The 25,595-nt window shown below is 41.7% G+C and overlaps 2 protein-coding genes across 4 annotated transcripts in view; one reads left to right on the forward strand and one right to left on the reverse strand.

Annotated features, from left to right (window-relative positions):
* The window catches only part of LOC125462290 (uncharacterized), a 35,686-nt gene extending 29,289 nt beyond the window's left edge, over positions 1-6,397 (reverse strand). The window contains exon 1 of one of the 2 annotated variants that reach the window (XM_048552156.2): positions 6,338-6,397. The gene's annotated coding sequence lies outside the window, so the exon portion shown is untranslated. Of the gene's footprint in view, positions 1-5,747; positions 5,790-6,337 lie in introns of those variants that run through there. The other variant, XM_048552157.2, reaches the window with a different exon arrangement.
* LOC125462293 (uncharacterized protein C7orf50 homolog) overlaps positions 1-25,595 on the forward strand; it is a 335,367-nt gene that overhangs the window by 144,812 nt on the left and 164,960 nt on the right. The window lies entirely within an intron of this gene.

Genomic DNA, 25,595 nt, shown 5'->3' on the forward strand with positions numbered 1-25,595 from the left:
CTTTCAGTTTCAGTGCTTGGGTGTCAGCTGCAGTCCCATCTCTGGGCTGATCACTCCAGAGATTATGAGCTGTTGATGGATTGTCATTTCCTGAGCCTGTTGAGCAAGCTATCACTAACCAGCAACTCTGGCTATTCAGTTCATTGTTGTACTACTTCACCTGGGCTTTTGCAGTGGATCCTGAGGTGGATGTTTCTTCTATCTGCTCATGTACAAACCAGTTGTACACAACAGAATCTAGAATGGGATCACTAGCTTAATGAATTCTAATCTAACCTTTCAATGTCACTGACAAATTGTACCTTGTCATCCTCCTTGAGCCATCTTGCAATGTACAGATCCTAAACTTAACATGAAATAAATATGGGTATGAGACAAATGATGATCCAATATCTCATAGGACAAATCAAGTAGCAAATCTGATTTAACAGGTCCCATCTGGATTTTTCAGGAAATGCACCAAACATTATTGATACCATGGGTCACCAAATTTTATTAAAACTCCTCAATCATATATGATTATTCATGATTAATAACTTGGCCTCAAAACACTCTGATAAGCCAATTTCATGGTCTGCCTGAACAGCTGCTCAGTCTGGTGGTGCACCTCCTTCCCTGTGATTATACTTTCTGGTTTCTGGCAAACTCTACTGTAGCACATACTCATAATCAAAACTCCACCTTTTCACAATGGGAGGCACGGTGGCTCAGTGGTTAGCACTGCTGCCTCACAGCAGCAGGGACCTGGGTTTGATTCCACCCTCACGCGACTGTGTGGAGTTTGCATGTTCTCCTTGTGTCTGTGTGGGTTTCCTCTGGGTGCTCTGGTTTCTTCCCAAGTCCAAAGATGTGTAGGTTAGGTGGATTGGCCATGCTAAATTGCCCGTAGTGATCAGGGACGTGTGGATTGGGGGATAGGTCTGGGTTGGATGCTCTTTGTGTCGGTGTGGACTTGTTGGGCCTAAGGGCCTCTTTCCACACTGTAGGGGATTCTATGCTTCTATGATCTTAGCTTATGACTTTTCAGATTATATCCTATCAATCTGAACTTTGTATGGACCAGGTAGTACTTCCTCTTCCCTATCATATTAATAGATGTTTTCTAATTAACTAATTTAGAGATGTTACAATGTTCTTCTGAAGCAGGTGGGACTTGAACCTTGTCTCCCTGGTTCAGAGGAAGGGACACGAATACTGTGCTGCAGAATAAACTTCCTTCTCTAGTCCTGTTCACACAAATAGTTTAGGCTAATCGTCATTAATTTAGTGAATGTTGCTTTGTTTATTATTGGGAAAAGTTGATAATGGCTGAATGGGCATATAACACCTAATCACCCTTGTGATTGTGACACAATGGGTACCAATTAAGTGCTTTTCTTTCTCCATATTTTTGTCAACCTGGGAGTCACGAGACCCCACTACTGTAAGTAAATTCTTGATGTATTGATTGTCGTTACTTTGGATTTCTGCTGTTGTACTGTAAAGCCACAATAAAAAGGTGGGTACTAAGCTCATTCCACGACTCCCTCGTCCACTCCAACTCCTCCCCAACACCCCCCCCCCCCAAGTTCCCTGCAACTGCACTAGGTGCCTCACCTACCCCCACACCTCCTCACTCACCTCCATCCAGGGCCCAAGACAAGCTTTCCAAATCTGACAGAGGTTCACCTGTACATCCTCCAACCTGGTCTATTGTATCCAATATTTCCAATCCAAACATTGGCGAGACCAAGTGCAGACTTGGGGACAGACTTGGGGAGCATCTGCGCTCTGTACGCTATAACCAACAACACCTTCTGATTGCCAACCATTTTAATTCCCCCTCCCATTCCCTTGGTGACATGTCCATCCTGGGCCTCCTCCAGGGCCGTAGTGGTGCCACATGCAAACTAGAGGAGCTAGAACACCTCATATTTCACCTCGGGACCTACATCCCGATGGTCTGAACATAGAATTCACGTTTCAAAATCTCCATACCCCCGGACTCATCCCATGTCCAACTCTCCCCTCTCATCCCCGCCTCCTTGTCCTGGTATTACCTGTCCATCTTCTGTCCCACCTATCTGCCCCACCCTTCCCACTGACCAATCCCCACTAATCCCTATCTGCAGTCAGCTATCATCATCCCATCAACCTTGCCTCAGCCCCACCCTTCCTCCCTTTATTTATTTCTGAGCTCCCTTCCCCCTCCCCAATCCTGAAGAAGGATCCTGACTCGAAACATCAACTTTTCTGCTCCTCTGATGCTGCCTGGCCTGCCGTGTTCCTCCAGTTCCACACTGTATTATCACTATAGAAAGGTTTTTGATATGCAGTTCATAAGCAATGAAAAGTATTAGTTGATTAGTTATCAATTGATTCCATAATTGTTTACATTATAAGAAATGGAGAGTTTAGGGAGCAAATACTAAAGCTTCACACTTGCAACTTCAGAAAGAAACAACCTTTTTGTTTAAGTGTTTCAAAGAAAGGCACCACAAACAAGCCATAAAGGTCAGCAACCCATCAAAGAATGGTGGGAAAAGAGGAAGAGGCAATGAACAATATTTTGCTTGAAGTGAATTGAATGAAATTTGATTGTAATTTCTGTCTTACTAATCAGTAGGAGTGCCACAGGTGAATGAAGGGGAGATGAAAATACATAAGACAAATAACAACTTTTCATAATTTATTGTTATGAAAGTTTAGCGCTCTTTGTGACTCCTCAGATACTGAAACATGTTATGTCCAAATGTCCAACATTCAGTCTCGGGCTGAAATTTGTGCTTTACAAACACCAGGTAATGACTGCCTCCAATAAAGACAAGTCTAACCATCACCACTTGATACTCAATGGCATAAGCATTGCTGAAACCCTCACTGGCAATGTCGTTTTTTTGGGGAGGATGCATGTTGTGGTGGTGTGTTACTATTCAGAAACTGAATTGGACTAGCCAAATAAATGCAGTGGCTACAAGAACAGCTCAGAAGCTAGGAATATTGCAGTGAATAGCTCACCGCCTGACTCCCCCCAAAGCCTGCTCACCACATACTTGATTGAAATGAGGAAATACTACCACCCCTCCCCCACTTGGATAGGTACAGCTCCAACAACACTCGAAGCTTGACACCATTCAGGACAAAGTAGCATATTTGATTGGTACAACATTCACAAACATCCAATCCCCCACCACCCACGCTCAGTAGCAGCAGTGTATATTATCTGTAAGGTACACAGCAAAAATTCACCAAAGATCCTCAGACAGCACTTTCCAAACATGACCAGTCCCATCTAATAGGACAAGGACGACAATTATATTGGAACACAACCATCTATAAGTTCCCTTCCAAGTCATTCACCATCATGACTTGGAAATATATTGCACTTGCTTCTCTTCGCTAGGTTAAAATCCTGGAATTCCCTCCCTCATGACCTTATGAACTTACATATAGCACATAGACTGCAGCAGTTTAGGAAGACAGCTCATCACCACCTTTTTGAGGGCAACTAGGGATGATCAATAAATGCTGGCCTAGTCATGTTGTCCGCTTCCTATGAGTGAACAAAAAAATGTTGATTTTTTTGTTTCGTTCCTCTGATTGCACCTAACTTCTTAAATTTTGGGACTTGGGAAATGCAATCATACAGGAGTGATTATAAAACCAAGTTGCTGGTCTCCATTTATTGATTGATCCTGTTTTGTTACATGTGTTCAGCTGATATTTGTATTTGCATTCTCAAAAGAAGGGCTTGTAAGTATTCCGCAATGTGTATGATTTACTTCTAGCCAGAACTTGAAATAAAAGTTGATTCAGAGATAGTAGGAACTGCCGATGCTGGAGCATCTGAGATAACAAGGTGTAGAGCTGGATGAATACAGCAGGCCGAGGAGCAGGAAAGCTGAAGTTTCGGGTCTGGACCCTTCTTCAGAAAAGTGTTTGTTTTACTTGTGCTTGTTTAGACTACATACTATATGTTTTGACATAAAACTAAAACATTATTCCCTTATGATGTAACTTGCTAGTTTACTATTCTGTAGTAATCTCAGATTTTAATTTGAGGTTCAAATTGACTGCTTGGCCTTGATGTATGAATCAACCTAACAGAACATTTGCTTTGTTTTTGCATTACGTCTGTTTTTAAAAATCACCTAAGCCTAAGGACTCAATACCTGATTTTTAAGATGTTTTAATCATGGAAGTTTCAATTGACTGCCACATTTCCGTGACCATTTTGTTATGCAAAAGTGCTTCCTAATTTGCTATCGATCAGCTAAACTCTAATCTTAAGATTACAGTGTACCCCTGATTTATGAATGTCCAATTTACGAATACTCGTACATATAAATATAATTCCATACAGGAGTATAATCTTAAATGTCCGACATATGAACATTTTCCATACTTACCAATGGCTATTTTATATCTTAGGCATTATGTTCAGATTTGAGTACAAATCAACTTGCGAATGTATGCCAGAACGGAACCTATTAACTACACGGGGACTGTCTGTATTTACGTGTGTTATGAAGTGCAGCTAGACATGAGTTGTCTTTCCAGAATATTTTGTGGCCAAATGGAGGAAAGTTGTCTTCATGAAGACTCCATGAACCCTCAAAGCAGTAAAATGGTTTGGTTGCGCGCCAAGATAAGCCATGTGTCAGGAACTAGAACTTCAAATGTGGTCTATTAACTATTCAAAATAATGAAGTATGGGCAACCTGCCATTGATTAAACTCAAAAGACTGATTCTAAAATAGGAACAAGATTGCTTGTATGCAATAGCATCTGGGATCCTTAGTGTCTTGAAACATTAACCTATGAGTTGATATTGATTCAAATAACTAGATTACCCATAGAGCTTTTCTTTCAAATTAGTCAATACAATTCAACTTATAGTATAACTGCATGAATATATTGTAATTAGACATAGGAACAAAAACAAAATTGCTTAAAAAGCTCAGCAGGTCTGGCAGCATCTGCGGAGGAGAAAAAAGAGTTAAGAGTTTTGGGTCCGGTGACCCTTCCTCAGAACTTGTAATTAGACATGCACAGTATGTTATGCTAAATCTTTATAAATCAGCCATTTTGTGTGTTCTTTCTGCACCACCCTTTAGCAAAGACTTTAAGGCCTTGGAGAGAGAGGAAATTCACTGGAAAGCATTCGGGGATTAGTAACTTTTAGTGATGCAGAGACCAAACTGGTATTGTTTTTCTTGGAGCGAATAAAGTTAAGGAAAAATTTTTAGAGAATGGAATAGCATGAATTTCTATAAGTGGTTTGCATTAGTAGGGGAGTCTGTGACCAGAAGTTACACATTTAACATAATTCATAAAAATGCAAGAGAGCACGGATGATTTTTTTTACTGAGGTGCTGTGATGTAGAAATCATTGCCTGAAAGGCTGATAGAAGCAGATTCAATAATATGCATCAGAACAAAATTGGATGAAATATTGAAAAGCAAACATTTGGGAGAGAGCAAGGACTTGGGACAAATTGGACAGCTCTTCCAAGCAAACAATCTTCTGTGTTTTTCTAGGGGTTATTCTAAAAAAAGACAATTTTATGCCCGAAGGCAATTTGGATGGGGCTTGCTCTGACTTTAAAAAAACAAAAATTGATCTAAATTGACTCTACCAGTGATTTCAAGAGTATTCCCTTAGAACCAGATCAAACCTCGTCCTCAAATCATTTTTATACATACAACAGACAGTGTTTGTTGAAGTCATTTACCCATATCAGTTCTAGAAGCATTTGACTACTTACATCGCACAGCAGAAGATGAAAAATTGCTTCATGTAATGTTGCTGTAAATTGCTAATCAACACCCTACCCAGCCAGCTATATATACACACACGCACGCAATACAATGCACACAGCACACTGCACATACAATATACATACAACACACACCACCTCTCTGGGTCAGCAATGGGTGCACAAACGTAACCTTAGAATAATTAAGTGTTTGTGCAAATTAGAGACATTTGGCATTCACACCATTGATGCACAACAGGAAAACCAACTAGCTATTCGAGCAAATCTAAAATTAACTCAGAGTTGCTGCCTTGTCTTGTTTCGGTATTCAGAAAAAAACTTACTGACTAAAACTTTGTTCAGTTTCCAGACAAAAATGCAGATTTGAAAAGAACTTGCAGTCATTTTCCTGGGCCTAATGTACTATAATGCACTCAGTGCATATTTTTTGGTTTGTGAGAGTATTGGCTCCACGCCTTTCAGAGGCTGCACTTTCAGTGTTGTGCTCATTAAAATAGAACCCACAGTTACATAGATTTCTACAGGTCTGTTGCAATATTTGAACTTGCTAATTTTTTTTTAAATAAGCTTTTACTCACCTCTTGATTTTGTTTTTCTCTTGCTTGCTGACATTGTGAGGAAGTGCCTGAGACTTCCTCTTTGAGGGCGTTGCTTATACATCTGAGCAGCCAGGCTAACTGCCCATTACGCCACTTCAGCACAGAAAAGCCTGTTTATTCAGAAAGACATTTCATCAGTTTGGTTTCCAAAGTGCAAACCACTTTTGAATGAACTTGATTGTGCTGTTTCCTTAACGGATGTCAGCCCAGTCTAGTCTGATCCCCTATGTTGAGAATATAGGCAGATGCTATTCAGCATGAAGACATGCACGTAGGCTTCTCTTTTTGTTTGTTCCAGAGTTACTAAAAGCTATAGCATTTTGTTAATTAAATACATTGGCTTTTCAAGGGTTCAGTGACAGAAAGGCAGAATTATCTCATGCCAAGCATGTTTCTTAGCCTAATTTTGCCACGTGAGGGAGTCACCAGGTGTTCTGGGCTGCTTTCAATAGTGGTTGGTAATGAATGTGATTTACCTTTTCCATATTTTAAACCAAATAAGGTTGTGTGGCAGGAGAATGTAAAGGAGTGAAAAGTAAACTTTTAAGAATCTGGACTAGTTGTGCATAATTGTGGTGTCATCATTCCTACATACTTGTTTTAATAAATACCGGAAGGATGGGTTATTGCGGTGACTGTAGTGATGTTTGTAATTTATCCAAAAATAGTGTGTACTGAATATTGCAATTTTTTTTTGCACTGTGAAAGTGATGCCATTGTTTCATCTTAATTTGGAGTGCCATTTTCTTCAAAAAACAGAAAACTCCTTGTTGCAACATCAAGTATGCATTTTGACTCCAGTAATCCCTTCAGTCCTGGAAGAGTTAAAGGAAGAGGGAGTTTCCGAAGTAGAATTGCTTCCAAGACCCAGTGTGTATCCTGAATACAGATCTGGTGCAGGGAAAAGAATAATTCTGAAAAAGACTCAAAGATTGGGGCAGGAACTTGGCATCCAATGTAAAGGCAATGTTTGAAACTGTGCAAACAGTAAGAACTTTCATTTGAACGGTGTTTCTAATATCATAAAAAGCCCCAAGATGCTTCAAGAGCTGGGGGGAAAAAAATATGACAGCTGAGCCAAATAAAGAGATTTTTGGTCAAGTTTCCAAATGCTCGTTAAAAGTGGTAGCTTTAAAGCACCATCTTAACAGAGGAAAAGGAGAGAAAGAGAGAGAGAGAGAGAGAGAGATTGAGAAGCTTGGAGTGAACTCCAGAACTTAGGACCAATGTGGCTAATTGTATGGTTCACTGTTAAAATGAAGAAAGTGAATGATAGTATGAGTTAGTGAGTCATTAGTGTATGATCTAGTCCTTTGAATCTGCTCTGCCATTTAATGCGATCATGGCTGATGTGTGATCCAGCTCCACATACCCAGCTTTGCCCCGTGTCCTTTAATATGTTTAAATGACAATAAGCTTTCAACCTCCGTTTTAGAAGTAACAGTTGATCCAGCATGAATTGTCATTTACACAGTTCCACATTTCTAGCTCTATGAGTGAATGTTTCCTGAATTTACTCCTAAAATGTCTGACTGTAATGTTTAGACTATGTCTGTTATACACACATTCAGCAGAAATAGCTTCTGTCAAGGCTATCCCATAGCTTCCCCTGAATATCCAATAATCAGCACAGAAGGAACCTATTTGGCCTGTTAGAGATAATGGGAACTGCAGATGCTGGAGATTCCAAGATAATAAAATGTGAGGCTGGAGGCTTGGGGACCGCTTTGCAGAACACCTCCGCTCAGTTCGCAACAAACAACTGCACCTCCCAGTCGCAAACCATTTCCACTCCCCCTCCCATTCTCTTGATGACATGTCCATCATGGGCCTCCTGCACTGCCACAATGATGCCACCCGAAGGTTGCAGGAACAGCAACTCATATTCCGCCTGGGAACCCTGCAGCCATATGGTATCAATGTGGACTTCACCAGTTTCAAAATCTCCCCTTCCCCCACTGCATCCCTAAACCAGCCCAGTTCATCCCCTCCCCCCACTGCACCACACAACCAGCCCAGCTCTTCCCCCCCACCCACTGCATCCCAAAACCAGTCCAACCTGTCTCTGCCTCCCTAACCGGTTCTTCCTCTCACCCATCCCTTCCTCCCACCCCAAGCCGCACCCCCAGCTACCTACTAACCTCATCCCACCTCCTTGACCTGTCCGTCTTCCCTGGACTGACCTATCCCCTCCCTACCTCCCCACCTAAACTCTCTCCACCTATCTTCTTTACTCTCCATCTTCGGTCCGCCTCCCTCTCTCTCCCTATTTATTCCAGTTCCCTCCCCCCATCCCCCTCTCTGATGAAGGGTCTAGGCCCGAAACGTCAGCTTTTGTGCTCCTGAGATGCTGCTTGGCCTGCTGTGTTCATCCAGCCTCACATTTTACTATTTGGCCTGTTATGTTTGTTCTGGTACTCTGCAAGAGCAACATACTTCTAGTCCCACTCCCCTGCCATTTCCTGTGGCCCTGCAAATCTTCTCTTCAGAAAATTGTCCACACCAAAGCCACACTTGACTCTGTCTCTGCTGCTGTGTTAAGTCGTGCATTCCAGATCCTAATCACTTATGTCTTAAAAAAAATTTGTAATGTTTCCTTTGTTTCTTTTTTGTCAAACATGTTAAATCTATCGTTGCTCTGGTTTGCAACATATTTTGCAAAATTCCAAGGTATAAATGCCAGTTTGTGTAATTTCTTCTCATACTGGACTCCCAAGGGTCACGTTATCATTCTGGTAAATATATTCTGTGGTCTCCCCAAGGCCACATTGCCATTCCTAGGTATGGTGGCCAGAACTGTTCTCAGGACTCCAGATGTGGTCTTACCAACACTTTAGTCAAGAAAAATATGACTTAGAATCCTTCCAAAGAGCATCCCATCCAGACCCATCCCCCCACCCTGTCGATGTAACCTTGTAGTTCCCATATCTAATCTACCTAACCTACACATTGCCTGGACACTATGGGCAATTTAACACTGCCATTGTGCCGAACCTGCACATCTTTGGGAGGAAACAAGAGCACTCAGAGGAAATCCACACAGACACCACAAGAATGTGCAAACTCCACATTGACAGTCTGCCAACAGTGGAATTGAACCTTGGTCGCTAGTGCTGTGAAGCAGCAACACTAACCACTGAGCCACCATGCTGTCCTATCTTCTTGTGTTCAATGCCTTGTATTCTAGTTGGGAAATTATAGTAAGATAAAATACTGTACCATTGATCCACTAGAAGGATTTTATTAGGTGAATAAACTGCACATGCTTGTACCATGGTATTAGAAATCAAAGTGCCTGGTTAATTGCCCACAGACTAATTAACAACAGTGCATTGTCTCAAGATATGAATGATAGCACAGGTGGGTACAACACTAAGTTGTGACTGGAAAGGATATAAACCTTAGATACCTCTAATAATGGATGCAATTGCCTGTGGCTTTTAATACCGATCTGTTAATACGGGTGTTACCAAACAATTTCCAAAGTGCTCTTGATTTGCAGGGAACTTTGAAAAATAATCCGCTCACATAAGTAATAAGGAACATAAACTCTCAATGATGATACCCCAGTGAAGAAGTTCTCCAAAATGACTGCTAGATCCTTCCGGATCATGAGAGAAAAATATTGCATTCAAATGGTGACTCTGTGTCCACCACAATGTCTTCAGTTTAATAACTGATATAGCGTTCTGCTGCTGACTTCCAATATTATTATTTAAATTAAATAACACTGCTGAAGACCTTCACTACTATTCAGTTATCACTTTCTGGGCTGTGTGTGGGAACTTTCAGTTCCTTCTTTGGCATGGTTTTCAGTTGCTTACAGGGGTTAGGAAGTCACTTTCCTGATATTAGCATCAGTTTACTTTTATTAGCTAATGTGCCAAGTGACATTGTTATTCAAGCTTCAACTATGTCGTTGATGAATCTTGGGGCATCCTGTCTCTGTAATCTCCAGCATGGCAACTTATCCATACTCCTGTAATTCTGGCCTCTTATGCATTTCCTAGTATCATTGACTGTTGTGTCATCAGCTGCCTAAATCTAAGCTCTGGAGCTCCTTCTCAAACCTCTTTGCTTCTTGCCTTTGAATGCTTCATAAAACCCGTCCTAATAACTGTCCTTCATCTGTCTGAATAAGTTATTATGTGGCACCAAATCGAGTTCTGTTTGATAATGTTTTGCGAAGTACTATGGTGCAATTTGCAGTGTTACATGACTTGCCCACTGCTATAATGTCATCAACTGTACTATGGCCAGCTATATTATCTGCCATCTCCAAGGTGCAGAACTGAGAGAATATTGTACTGTTGGAGCCACGTTGTTTAGGATGAATAGTCAAGGTAATGCATCTGTGCGCTCTCATGGACAAAACGATGCCATGACAATGGTTTGAAATACAGCAGCAAGTTATCTCCTGTGTCATCGCCAATATTCTGTTTCTTAATCAACTTCACTGAAATTATGTTTTATCACATTGCTGCTTGTGGGACCCCTGCTAAGTGCAAATTAGCTGTCACACTTACTTAATTATAACAGTGACTACACTTCAAAAGTACTTTATTGGCTCTAAAGCAATCTGGGACATTCTGAGGCTGTGACAGGTGCTGTAGAATTTGAAATATCTTCCTTGAAAATAACAACACTATAAAATGTGCTCTGAATTGTTTCAAATTAGCTAATTCTCCTATAAAGGATGCAGGCACCGCTAATGAGAAATTGCTTGACTTCCTGATAGCCAGGCCACCTCTGCAAATAGTGTATGGTACTTGATTCTTGGGAAGACATGGGTATGCAGAGGAAAAACAGTAGTGAGAATGGGTGTGTTGTGTAGAAGCATGTTTGTTTGAAGCTAATATGAAAGTTAATCATCTGTCATGTGAAGGTGATAATACAATTGAAAACATGAATTTGAGGAAACCGATTTGGAATGTTGCAGGAATGTAAACTGCTGATAGCTGTCAGCTATGTTCAGTCTCCACACCCTTCAGTGCAGCCTGTTAACCCAGCCAGCTCAACTCCCATGGTTGCATTTATCCATGGTCTGTCCTATTGAATGTTGTGTATCTTGAGTTCTGTAAAGGTCCTTTAGTCTTAACAGGGACCTCATCGATGGCCAAATCCTAAATTAGAACCGCAAAATTGGTTGGTACCTGTAACATAAGCTTCAGCTGAGGCCCCGAAGGCTCCATGGTTTGCTTCTAGGCTGCCTTGTGAAGATTAAAAAGCTTTCCATTAAGCCTATGTTAATGTAGCTCAAAGCAGAAAAGTTGGGCATTTTGAGCGTATTGATTTCAGTTTTCACAAAAATCTTATAATTGAATAGCCATGGAACAATGACATAAGATTATAATCAAATTCTGGGTTTTTTTGTTATGTAACATAAATTTCTTCGTCATGTTAGATGAGAGTAGATCATGCAGTGGATTAGGTACTGGCTTTTCAGTTCTGACCTTGAACTCCATTGTGACCCAGATTAACAAAATGAACTTGATGCCAGACAACATCAGTTTGAACACTCTTGATCCAGGTTCTGTTGTGTTTGTGCTAGAGGTCAGTAATCTTAACAGTGAACAGTGGATTTCTGAGATTGAGAATGTTTACACTTAAGGTCTTGTGACCCAGGAAATGTTTCAAACTAATTCTTGATAACCAACAATGTGTCATTTGTTAGACCTAGTTTTTCATTACGATGGTCTCTCAATTCACACACGAACATACCTTTTAACATTCAATACTGCACAGTCATACTCATTGAAGTGGCTGCACAATCTCTAGAATGTTAGTGACCCTACCATATTTTTGCTCCCTAACATTTATCCAGGGAATCACTATGAAAAGTTTTGTAAGGTTTTAGAGTAGATTTGCAGCTTGGGTTGTGGATGTTGTGGTTGGTTGTCTTGCCGAGCTGGTTCGTTGTTCCACAGACGTTTCGTTATCCTGTTGGGTAACATCATGAGTGCAGACTCTGATGAAACGCCGTTGTGTTTTCCCGTTCTTGCCTGTTATTTAAACTCAGATGTTCATTGGGTTGGATTATGTCACTTCCAGTTTTCCTTCACAATATTGGCATGGATTAGGAGAACCACCATTCAACTGGGACAACACCAGGATCCTGTGACAAGCATGGGAATTCCCAGAAGCCTGGTTCTCCATGAAGAAAGCCATTAATAAACACAGAGCTCGACCCCATATATACTCCACTGCGAAGGAAAATCGGAAGTGAGGTAATCCAGCTCAATGGACACCAGAGTTTTAATAACAGGCAGGAAAACACAATGGCGCTTCATCGGAGCCTGCACTGATGATGTTCCCCAGCAGGGTAATGAAACATCTGCGGAACAATGAACCAGCTCAGTGAACTAACTAACCTCAATATGAAAAGTTTTGCTTTCCAATTCAAAATAAATCTGAAATGGTTTGTGAGTGATTGTCTAATTGTTGATTTGTAGAGTATATCCTGTAGGAGCACAGGGTTTTTAAATTAAAGTTTTAAAGGAGTAACTGTCTAGAGTTAACCTGCAGAAGAATAACCACTACAACTGAATCTTGAGAATGTACAGAAGTCTTGAAGCTGTTTAGCTTTTGCTTCATTTACATTCAGGGTTTTGTCCAAGTACCAACATTTACCCTCACCAACCAGTAAGCACATATTTTGTAACTAGTGTCTTTTCTTAGGCTGGAGACAAATCAATGGAATGTACCTTCTGTTCAACACCTCGTTCTTGATGATCATAAGTTATACACTATGACCAGCAGAGGTACTGTCATTCCAGCATGAGATTGCTATCTTCTGCCATTCTACTTCTGCAGAGAATCTTTTACGTATTCATATATCTGTCTCTGGGTTTCTGTTTCCCTTTGCTGCTACCGTCTTCAGATCTAAACCAGACAATGAAGGAGCGAACTGATGCCTAGTCTTTGTAAGCTTCTGAGTTTTTAATGTGCAGTGATGTGTTACATTATCATGCACTTCCAATTCAAGTTCCAGTTAATTGCCACCACCTAAATATAACTGAACTACCAATATATAATTAACATTCCTCCTCCTCCCCCCTTCCATCCTAGGAAATCAACAGATGCGTCAGAGCGGAGCTATCTGAATGCCCGTAACAAAAACTGTTAGTCTTCTATGCAGTTTCTGCAGAACCCAGACTGTCTGTGGGGTTAATGCATTTGAGAAAGAGCCCTCATGGCCACTCAGGAAATAATTAATGGTTGTGGTTATGTCACATAACAACTTGCATGTGAACTTTTTACCAAGGGAAGAAAAAATAGAAGTTATTCGTTATGAACTATGATGAGGGAATTCAGGAGGCACCATTTGAAGAATTGGCCAAAACAAAAATTGGTTTTGAGGAAGAGGGGAAGGAAGAGGTGATGGAGAAGTTTGGGCGAGTGTGGGTTTAGGTATATCCACAAGGTACTTAAATGGAGTTAATAATAAACTCAGCAGAATCTAACAAGGGGCCACAAACCAATATTGTCAGATTATCCAGTTCACTACCTAAGTGAGACCCTTGAGATCTTTCTAACCTGGCTGTACCTGCTACCAAAATATATGTTTCCCTACTTGCACTTAACTTGACAGGACTTTTGCATTCTTCTCAAAGGATTGTCTAAACAAACAGCAATGTGTTGTTCAAAGAATCCCTGCTTACTGCCACTGAGACTGCTGGGTTAGCCTTGCCTCTGCATCCACAAAGAAATAATAAATATTTACTGTAAAGAAAGAAAAGGAGGAAAATGAAATGATCACCATTAGCTTATTCCTTGCTCTGACATTCCCTTCCCACTCTGGTGTCCTTTATAGTTGAATGATACTACATTTGATCTTTTGCTGTGATTTCTGCTATATTAATCCTTATTCACTTATCTCTTCGATCCTTGCTCACTAAAATTAACTCCCCGTGCACTTTATACCTCATGTTTAAAATTCTCTTCATTCAGTTCCTCTGCCTGTCCTTGCGCCATCTGCCTTCTTTCCTATCTTTGTAATTAATAGTGCACTCTATGAACTGTTCCCTTTTGTGTGTCCCACCCTATGCACTTCATCCACCATTGGAGGAAGACCCTTCTGTTCTTTTAGTCTCTGGAAATCACTCCTTTACTTGTCTTCATCTCTGTGTTACTTAATGATCAGCTTTAAACTTTATTGTTTTGACTAAACTTTTATCTACCCACTCTTCATATCTTCCTTTCTGTTGGGTATCTGTATGACATGTATCTCAGAAGAAAGTACCATGGTTTCTTTTTTAACACTGAAGGGACTTTACAGCTAGAAACTGTTCCTGAAGAATCATCTCGCTCAGTGGGGGAGAAATTGATTCTTCAGCGACGGCAGGATTGCTTTCATTCTCTGCAATTCGGTTATTCATTTAACTTGTTTTTATAAAGCAGTTTTACAATTGATGTTCTCTTAAAGAAGGCATTTGTTTCTTGAATGCTACAGATTATCTCAAGTTGGATACAGGCCTTTTGGAGAGCTGCTTGCTGAGTAAGTGGCCATTTAAGGGGGCCTTGCTTTCACTAAATCTATCCTCCTCTTCAAGTTAAAATGCCAGAAGTAAGTTTATATTATAAATTTATAAAGAACCTTTCTCATCTAAAAGGACATTCCAGAGTGCATCAGAGCCCATACAGTCAGTTGGGAGTGTTATCACTTCAATGTTGTAGGAAAGGCTGCAGCCAATTGGTGCAGCAACAGACTTCCACAAGAAACATTGGTGAGAATGACAAAATTATTAGCTTAGAGTAATTTTAGTTGAGGAATAAGCTTTGGCTAAAACATCCGGGAGAACTCCTCTATCACTTTTGGTGACATGGGTTACATGATTTGCATTTGAGAGACCAGATAGGGCCTTGATTTAACTTTTCTGTCAAAAATGGCACACCTGACGGTGCAATGCTCCCTCAGTGATGCTTTGAATTGCCAGCCTGAATTCTGTGCCAAAGCCTCTAGAGTGGGACTTAGAACCCACTGCCTTGGCTATGAGACAGGGGTGCTATCAACTGAACCATGGTTTTCAAGCAACTTGCACACCTGAGAAAGTGATTTCCTGACTGGATGTAGCACAGCAAAAGACCTTTTTAAAACGTTGTGTCAATGTTTATTTTGTATGGAATAAATTTTCTATTGCAAGAACACAACCGCAAGGTAAAACAAACATAAAGATCAAAATTCAGTTCAGGTTCTTTGTTAGTTGATAAACAATCTGATACTTAAATTTCTGCCTCTCAATCCTTCAAATTGGCACTTCTTATCAAAAAGCAATGTTGCTATGAATGCTTAGCTACCAAAAGCCAATTCTCCTCATTGTAACCTTTCTTGATAAACAGCTGTGGACATTTGGGATCTAGCACTTTTCAATATTTAAGGCTTCACAGTAATAGACTAAAGAAGTTCAATATAGGCAACAGTGGTGCACCTCCACTTTTTACTTGTTCCGGGTTAGGCCACAGTGCTCTCTAAAGGCATGATCGGTATGTGCTCATCTCTGAAGTTTACCTAGTCTATGAATGGATCATCCATACCAAAATTTCATCACTTCAGTTGCTAAGGAGGTACTGGAGTGAAAGCACTAATAAGAGATATGAACTAATTTGCAGTTAGGAAGTGAGTGATCTGCTTCATAGACTCATAGCCATTTACAGAACTGAACGAGGTAATTCATTTTATCACGTCCATGCTGGTCAACAAAAATCTGACTACATTAGTCCCCGGTGGTGATGGCGGCACAAGTGAATATCTAAATACTGCTTAACTATTACAAGAGTTTCAACCACCCTTTCAGGCAGAGTTCCAGACTTCCACCATCCTCGAAGTGAAATTAGTCCTTCTCAACCCTCCTCTGAGCCATCTACCTCTTACCTTAAATCTATGCATCCAGTTATTGACCTGCAAGGGCACCAGCACAGGCCTTGTGGAATCCGCTGGGAATAGACTTTCAATCATAGAAATGTCATTCTGCCATTACCATCCGCTTCCTGTCTGTCAGTCAATTTTATATTCAACATGCCACTTTGCTTTGGACCCCATGGGTTCCTACCTTCTTGACCAGACTGCCATGCCTTTTCAAAGGCTTTTAAGGCCTAAATAGACCATATCTAATGCATTGCCGTCATCAACTCTCCAGGTTATCTCATCAAAAATCCAATAAAATTTGCCAAACATGACCTACCCTTAACAAATCCATAATGATCATCCCATGGTTAATCTGTATCTCTCCAAACCTTCTTTGAAATCAAATAAGCAAGCTCAAATAAGAGCTTTAAATCAGCTGAAGTGAAGGCATTCTATTTATTGCAAATTGACTTGCTTCAATTACACCATTCAAGCACCAAATGTATTTAATGCTTTTTTTTAATGATGTGTTGAGGAAATTGTAGCAGTGACATCTGAGAAAGTGTTACTCAACTAAAGCATCACAACAAATCTTGAACCATTAACATTACTGCACATATGGTGGAAAGCTTGTTAAAACTTTACAAGGTTGGAGGTACTTAAATTTGTGGTTATACTTCTGAGTTCTTTTCAAGGGACAAGGCACCATGCATATTACCACAGTGTTGGACAGGGATCTTCCGTACAAGGTTACAGATATTTTCAAATCAGCCTTTTCAGAGATATTACAGGCTATGTACGAAATGAGAAAGCTTTCATACAAGACATGACCTTAGTCAAATCTCTTAGGCTTCCCATTTTAAATCAGTCAATGTTCATGTGAAGGCCTGGCAAATATCTACCACGTAGCTTGGAAGCAGGGTTAGACCCCCCAGTGAAGGGTTAGACTTTGAACCACAAAGCTCCCCTGGTCTAAGGTGGAGTTGGGAAATCACCGAGGGTTCCTTTCTTATTTGATTCAATGATTCTTGCTGTAGTGGGTGAAGACAGTGTCTATGGGTATGTTTGAATAAAGCTGTGATGGGTCTATTTAATGCATCCTAGAGGATAATGAATGACAAGAGTGGAGCCTCAATCCTTATCTTCAGATCCCTCTGTCCGAGTCTTTATCATTAACTCCAACCTACAAACTTCAGATCTCTGTGCTCCTCTGTCTCTGGCCTCGAGTGTACCCATTGTTTTGTTTGCAACAGTTCTGCAGTTGACTACCGTGCTTTCAATTGAGGTGGCCTCAATTTCTGGAATTCTCTCCTGGACTTTCCATTTCTCTTTCTCTTTTTCTGCCTTTTTCTCTTTTTTTCTTTCACTCCCTCTTTCTCTCCCCTATTAATTTAATCTCTTTGACGACGAGTTTGGTAACCATTTTAGACTTGGTGTTGGTCTTTCATTCCTGTAAAGCTTTTTTAATGTTTTATTAAGTTACTGGCACTATCTCCTTGAATCCCTCTGCATTCTCCACCACATCCGTCTCACAGCAGCAACAGCATTCTCCATCTTTACCACTGCTGTTTGTGAAATGCAGAGTGCCTGGGTTAGTTTGTTTCCTCCTATTTGGTATCCCCATTTCCCAGCATCCAGCCTGCACTTTGAAGCCAAAACCAGCTCATTGTGAATGTGGGCACTCTCGAATTAGGATGATGGCTATGCTTGTTTTTTTTTCTTCTCAAACCATCATGTGAAAACATAATGTGTTTCTTTTTTGAAAAAAATCCAAAATATCCTTAAATGGAGAATGAATTGCTTTTTGTTCAATTTTTTTTACTTCTTTTGCCTCTATTCTTCTGAAACCATTAATCCTATGTTAGGTATGGTTCGATGAGCTCTGGATCACTTCCAATATCTTCCCTCATGACAATTATTCACATGTCATCCATGACCGAATATTGGGATACAGTCCAGTTGTGGAAGACATCAGATCTGAACCTATTTGTCACCTCCTTCCATCATTTAACCATGTCTGCTTTCGCTGGAGCTTCTGTATATTGGCCAGAAATTATAACACACACACCATAGGTGCATTGCTATACCTATCTATTCAACTTGGAATGTTATCTCAAAAGACCATTGTTAGGCTGCTATGTCATTGCTGCTGCTGCTGCTGCTGCTGCTGCAGCTACCACCTCTCCGATCTCCTCCTGCTGCCTCCTGAAAATGCCTAGACAGGATCCACTCGCATGCCGAGGTACCACCATGCCGGTCCGAGAGGCTGGGCCAAGACACCACAAGCTGGGCTGAGAGACCGCCATGGGCTGGGTTGGGCTGAGAGGATGCCTTTCCAGGTCCGTGCTGAGGTTGGGAGTGAAGAAAAGAAAAAAAGAAACATGAAGAGAGAAAGCAAAGAGTAAAGAAAAAGACAAAGAAGTGAGAAGTAAATGGGTGGAGCTGATGAGCTCCAGCTGAAGTGTTCTCTACCGCCGCCATCTGTCAGTCAGTGAGAAGCTGCAATTAGAACATAATGTGAGAGATCCTGAAAAATAACACAAGGTAGGGACAAAAGCTTTTCTCTTGGAACAAAAGTAAATTGTTAAACGCATTATGCAAGAATTAGCATTTTGGTAAACTAACAAGGGCAGGTCTTAAACAGTTAATGGTAGGGCCCTGGGAGTGTTGTTGATTAGAGACCTTGGCGTTGGGTCACAGATAGACAGCATGTTTGAAAAGGCATTTAGCATGTTAGCCTTCATTGCTCGGACCTTTGTTGTAGGAGTTAGTCCGTCGTGTTGTGGTTGTACAGGATGTTGGCGAGGCCATTTTTGGACTACTGTGTACAGTTCTAGTCGCCCTGCTATTGGAAGGATATTATTAAATTGGGGAAGATTACAAGGGTTTGAGTTATGAGTACAGGCAGGATAGGTTGGCACATTTTTTCATTGGAGTGTAGGAAGTTGGGAGGTGACCTTATGGAATGGTATAGGTAAGGAGAATAGTAAAGATCTTTTTCCCAGGGTAGGGGGGTTCAAACCAGAGGGCGTATTTTTAAGGTGAGAGGAGAAAGACTTAAAAGAGACCTGACGGGCAACCTTTTCACACAGACAGTGGCTCATGAACACCCAGAGGAAATGATAGACACTGTTACAGTTAAAACATTTAAAAGACATTTGGATAGTTACATAAATGGGAAAGGTTTAGAGGATATGGGCCAAATGCAGGCAAGTGGGACTAGTTTAGTTAGGGAAAACTGGTCGGCTTGGACAAGTTGGATTGAAGAGTCTATTTCTGTGCTCAATGAATCAGGGTCTTGTGATATGGTACTAAATAAGTCAGGACCTTGTGGCAAGGTATTAAATCGGGGGAGGGCATATTATGTCAGTATTAGGCTGGAGCTGGGGCGTGTTAATTGGTAGGAGCTGTTATTAGGCAGGCCCACATGGAAATTATTGGAATTGTGGCAATTGTTTGAAGACCTGGAGATGAGAATTCAAAATCAGTATGGTCCATTTAAGGAGGAAAGATAAGGATGGCAAGGTAAAGGACTCTTGGATAACAAGGGAGGTTCTGAATTTAGTCAAAAGAAAAAAAGATGCATATAACAGGGCCCATAAGGATTGTAAAGAAAGCAGGAAAGAACTCAAGCAGGGAATTAGGAGAGCAGGATGGGGCCATGAAATGGCTTTGTTAAGTAGGATTAAAGAGAGTCCAAATACATACAGTAAAAACAAGAGGATAACAAGGGAGAAGGATAGACCAGTCAAGGATAGAGGAAGAAACTTGTGCTTGGAGGCAGAGGATGTTGGTGAAATCCTAAATGAGTACTTTGCATCAGTATTCACCCAGGAGAAGAATATGGTGGGTAGTGAGTTTATTGTGGAGTATGCTAATATGCAAGGGCACGAGATCAAGAAACAAGTGATGTTGGGTCTCTTGAATGGCATTAACATAGAACATTACAGCACTGTACAGGCCCTTTGGCCCACGATGTTGTGCCGACCTGTCATACCGATCTCAAGCCCATCTAACCTACACTATTCCATGTACGTCCATATGCTTATCCAATGGCGACTTAAATGTACCTAAAGTTGGCGAATCTACCACCATTGCAGGCAAAGCGTTCCATTCCCTTACTACTCTCTGAGTAAAGAAACTACCTCTGACATCTGTCCTATATCTTTCACCCCTCAATTTAAAGCTATGCCCCCTCATGCTCGCTGCCACCATCCTAGGAAAAAGGCTCTCCCTATCCACCCTATCTAACCCTCTGATTATTTTAAATGTTTCAATTAAGTCACCTCTCAATCATCTTCTTTCCAATGAAAACAGCCTCAAGTCCGTCAGCCTTTCCTCGTAAGACCTTCCCTCCATACCAGACAACATCCTAGTAAATCTCCTCTGCACCCTTTCCAAAGCTTCCACATCCTTCTTATAATGTGGTGACCAGAACTGTACACAGTACTCCAAGTGCGGCCGCACCAGAGTTTTGTACAGCTTCACCATAACCTCTTGGTTCCGGAACTCGATCCCTCTATTAATAAAAGCTAAAACACTGTATGCCTTCTTAACAGCCCTGTCAACCTGGGTGGCAACTTTCAAGGGTCTGTGTACATGGACAGCGAGATCTCTCTGCTCATCTACACTACTAAGAATCTTACCATTTTCCCAGTACTTTGCATTCCGGTTACTCCTACCAAGTGCATCACCTCACACTTGTCTGCATTAAACTCCATTTGCCACCTCTCAGCCCAGCTCTGCAGCTTATCTATGTCTCTCTGCAACCTACAGCATCCTTCGTCACTATCCACAACTCCACCGACCTTAGTGTTGTCTGCAAATTTACTAACCCATCCTTCTACGCCCTCATCCAGGTCATTTATAAAAATGACAAACAGCAGTGGACCCAACACCGACCCTTGCGGTACACCACTAGTAACTGGTCTCCAGGATGAACATTTCCCATCAACGACCACCTTCTGTCTTCTTTCAGCAAGCCAATTTCCGATCCAAACTGCTATATCTCCCACAATTCCATTCCTCCGCATTTTGTACAATAGCCTATTGTGGGGAACCTTATCGAATAAATGCTGGCCCAGCCAGAGATGCCCAGGGCCCAGTGATATCTACACAAGATTTTTGAAAGGGGCAAGAGTGGAGATTGCAGGGGTTTTGACCAAGGATTTTGGATCCTCATTAGCCACTGAAGAGGTCCTGGAGGACAGACAAGTAGCTAATGCTGTGTCCCTCTCTTCAAGAAGGGAAATAGGGACGACCCAGGAAACTATTGACTGGTAAGTCTCTCATCAGTGGCTGGGAAGCTTTGGAGAGGATTTATAATGTATGTTTCATTAACACAAATTGGCTGTGACACGATTGATAAATGGGGGTACTGTTTGGATAATGCGATCTTTCTGCTGTACAGATATAGCAATTTCCCTATTACACGATTTTCTTTGCATGTTTTTCTATAGCATGACTTTCTATAGCATGAGGTCACACAAGAATTAAACTATCATATTATAGTAGAAATACTGTACATGCATTTGGAAAAAACATTGCCTAATTAGGGACAGTCAGCATGGCTTTGTGCAGGGCAGATCATGTCTTACTAACTTCATTGAATTTTTTGAGGAAGTGAGGAAGGTGATCGTTGAGGGTAGAGCAGTGGATGTTGTTATATGTATTTTAGTGTGGCTTTCAACAAGGTCCCTCATGGTAGGCGCATCCAGAAGATTATGATGCATGGGATCCACAGTGACTTGGCAGCATGAATTCAGAATTGACTTGCCCATAGAAGGCAGAGGGTCACGGTGGAAGGTTGCTTTTTTAGGCTGGAGGTCTGTGACTAGTGATGTCCCACAGGGATCCATACTGGGTCTTCTGATATTTGTTATATATAAAAATGATTTGGATAAAAATGTAGATGGGCGAGTTATTCAGTTTGCATGTGATACAAAGATCTGTGGAGTTGTGAATAGTGTAGAAGGTTTTCAAAAGATACAGTGGGATATAGATCGATTGCAGATATGAGCGGAGAAATAGCAGGTGGAGTTTAATTCCAGGTAAGTGTGAGTTTTTATTTATTTATTCATTTGTGGGATTGTGGGCATCACTGGCTGGGCCAGCATTTATTGCCCTATCCCTTGTTGCCCTTGAGAATGTGGTGGTGAACTTCCTTGAACCACTGCAGTCTACGTGCTGTGGGTTGACCCCCAATGCCATCAGGGAGAGAGTTCCAGGATTTTGACCCAGCGATAGTGAAGGAACAGCGGTATATTTCTAAGCCAGGATGGGGAGTGGCTTGGGGGTATCGTGAAGGTGGTGTCATTCTATATGTCTGCTGCTGTTGTGCTTCTAGATGGAAGTGTTTCGTGGCTTTGGAAGGTGCTGTCTGATGATCTTTGGTGAATTTCTGCAGTGCATCTTGTAGATAGTAGCAGCAGTGTGTACTGAGCATCAGTTTTGGAGGGAGTGGATGCTGATGGATGTGTTGTCAGTGAAGCAGCTGCTTTGTCCTGGATGGTATCAAGCTTGAGTGTTGTTGGGGCTGCACTCATCCAGGCAAGTGTGGAGTATTCCATTTCACTCCTGACTTGTGCCTTGTAGATGGTGAACAGGCTTTGACGAGTCAGGGGGTGAGTTACTTGCTGTAGATTTCATAGATTCTGGCCTGCTTTTGTAGCCACTGTGTTTATGTCGTGAGTCCAGTTGAGTTTCTGGCCAATGATAACCCCAGGATGTTGATTGTGGAGAATCCAGTGATGGTAACACTGTTCAATCCCAAGGGGGCGATAGTTAGATTTGCTGTTATTGGTGATGGTCAGAGCTTGACATTTGTGTGGCGCGAATGTCACTTAACACTTATCAGCTCAAACCTGGATATTGTCCAGATCTTCTTGCTTTTGAATATGGACTGTTCTAGTATCTGAGGAGTCATGAATAGTGCCGAACGTCATGCAATTATTGGCGAACTGTCCCACTTCTGACCTTATGATGGAGGGAAGGTCATTGATGAAGCAGCTGAAGATGGTTGGGCCTCGGACACTACCTGAGGAACTCCTGCAGAGATGTCCAGGAGCTGGGATGATTGACCTCCAGCAACCACAACCATCTTCCTCTGTGTCAGGTATGACTCCAACCACCGGAGAGCTTGCCCCCGATACCCATTGATCCCAGTTTTGCTAGGCCTCCTTGATGCCACACTCTGTCAAATGCAGCCTTGATATCAAGGACTGTTGCTCTCACCTCTCCTCTGGAACTCAGTTCTCTTGTCCATGTTTGAACCAAGGCTGTAATGAGATCAGGAGTTGAGTGGTCCTGGCGGAACCCAAACTGGGCGTCACTGAGCAGGCTATTGCTGAGCAGATGCTGCTTGATAGTGCTGTTGATGACACTTTCCATCATTTTACTGATGATCAAGAGGAGACTGTTGGGGAAGTAATTGGCTGATTTGAATTTGTCCTGGTCAGTTTTCCACATTGTTGGGTAGATACCAGTATTGTAGCTGTACTGGAACAGCTTGGTTCGGGGAGCAGCAAGTTCTGGGACACAAGTCTCCAGTACTACTGCGGAATGTTGTCATGGCCTGGAGCCTTTGCAGTATCCAGTGTCTCCAGCTATTTCTTGATATCATGTGGAGTGAATCAAATTGGCTGAAGACTGGCATCTGTAATGCTGGGGACTACTAGAAGAAGCTGAGATGGATCGTCCACTTGGCATTTCTGGCTGAAAATTGCTGTGAATGCCTTAGCTTTATCTTTTGCACTGATGTGCTGGGCTCTTCCATCATTGAGGATGGGGATATTTATAGAGCTGCCTCCTCCAGTGAATTATTTAATTGTCCACCATGATTCATGACTGGACGTGGCTGGACTACAGAGCTTAGATCTGATCCGATGGTTGTGGAATTGCTTTGCTCTTTCCACCCCTTGCTGCTTCTGCTGTTTGTCACGTAAGTAGTCCTGTTTGGTGGCTTCACCAAGTTGATACCTCATCTTCAGGTATGCCTGGTGCTGCTCCTGGCATGCCCTCCTGCACTCTCCATTGAACGAAGGCTGATCCCCTGGCTTGATGGTAATGGTTGAGTAGGGGATACGCTGGGCCATGAGGTTACAGATTGTGCTGGAGTACAATTTTGCTGATGTTGATGGCCTACAGTGCTTCATGGATACCCAGCCTGGATTTGCTACATCTGTTCAAAGCCTGTCCCATTTACAATGGTGGTAATGCCATCCATCACAATGGAGATTATTCTCAGTGTGAAGGTGGGACTTTGTCTCTACAAGGACTGTGCAGTGGCCTGTGAAGTGCTGCTGTTTGAGAGATCAAAGGTTAATGTAAAATGTACAGCTAATGGCAGCACCCTGAACAGCACTGATGTACAGAGGGATCTTGGGGTTCAAGTCCATAGCGTCCTGAAAGTAGCCGTACAAGTAGATAGGGTGGTGAAGAAGGCATATGGCACACTTGCCTTTATTGGTCAGGGAATTGAGTCCAAGAGTCAGGATGTTATCTTGCAGCTTCATAAGTCCTTGCTTAGGCCACACTTAAGAGTATTGTGTTCAGTTCTGGTCACCACATTACAGGAAGGATGTGGGAGGCTTTAGAGAGGATGCTGTAGAGCTTTATGAGGACGTTGCCTGGATTAGAGGGGATGAGCTATAAGGAAAGGCTAGAAAAATTCGGGATGCTTTCTCTGGAGCAGCAGAGGCAGAGGGGAGACTTGGTAGAAGTCTAAAAAATCATGACATGCTTAGATAGGTCAGAATCTTTTTCCCAGAGTTGAAATGTCGAAAAGTAGAGAGCGTGCATTTAAGGTGAGAGGCGGAAAGTTCAAAGGAGATGTAAGGGGTATGTTTTTTACACAGACAGTAGTAGGAGTGTGGGTACACGCAGCCAGGGGTAGTGGTGGAGGAAGATACAATAGATCAGCAGATGAATATGCAGGAAATGGAGGGATGTGAACCAAGGGCAGGCAGAAGGGTTTAGTTTAAATAGGCATCATGTTCGGCGCAACATTTGGGCCGAAGGGCCCGTTCCTGCACTGTACAGTTCTGTGATATTGAGAAAAGCATGGTACTCATCTGCACAAAACAATAGAGTTACTGTTGCCTTTACCTCTTAAGAGAGAAACTGTTTGCAGTGGCTAAGTGGAAATGTAACTAATCCATACCCTCTTCAAAAATGTAAAAATAATGTACTTGTCAAGTATTTGAAAGATAATGAACTATTTTTAAGATAAGGCAGGAATAATATCAACAATTCTTTTTAACTGCTGGGCATAACACACTCAAGTAGCTGTGTTTAGTTTCACGATTAATTTAAGAGAAAAAAGTGAGCAATAGTTTTTATTCATACATAATTAGCATATGATATGTGCAGAGATACACTGGACCAGTGCTTCCC

The sequence above is a fragment of the Stegostoma tigrinum genome, chromosome 23, assembly GCF_030684315.1.
Source record: "Stegostoma tigrinum isolate sSteTig4 chromosome 23, sSteTig4.hap1, whole genome shotgun sequence".
Classification (NCBI taxonomy): Eukaryota; Metazoa; Chordata; class Chondrichthyes; order Orectolobiformes; family Stegostomatidae; genus Stegostoma; species Stegostoma tigrinum.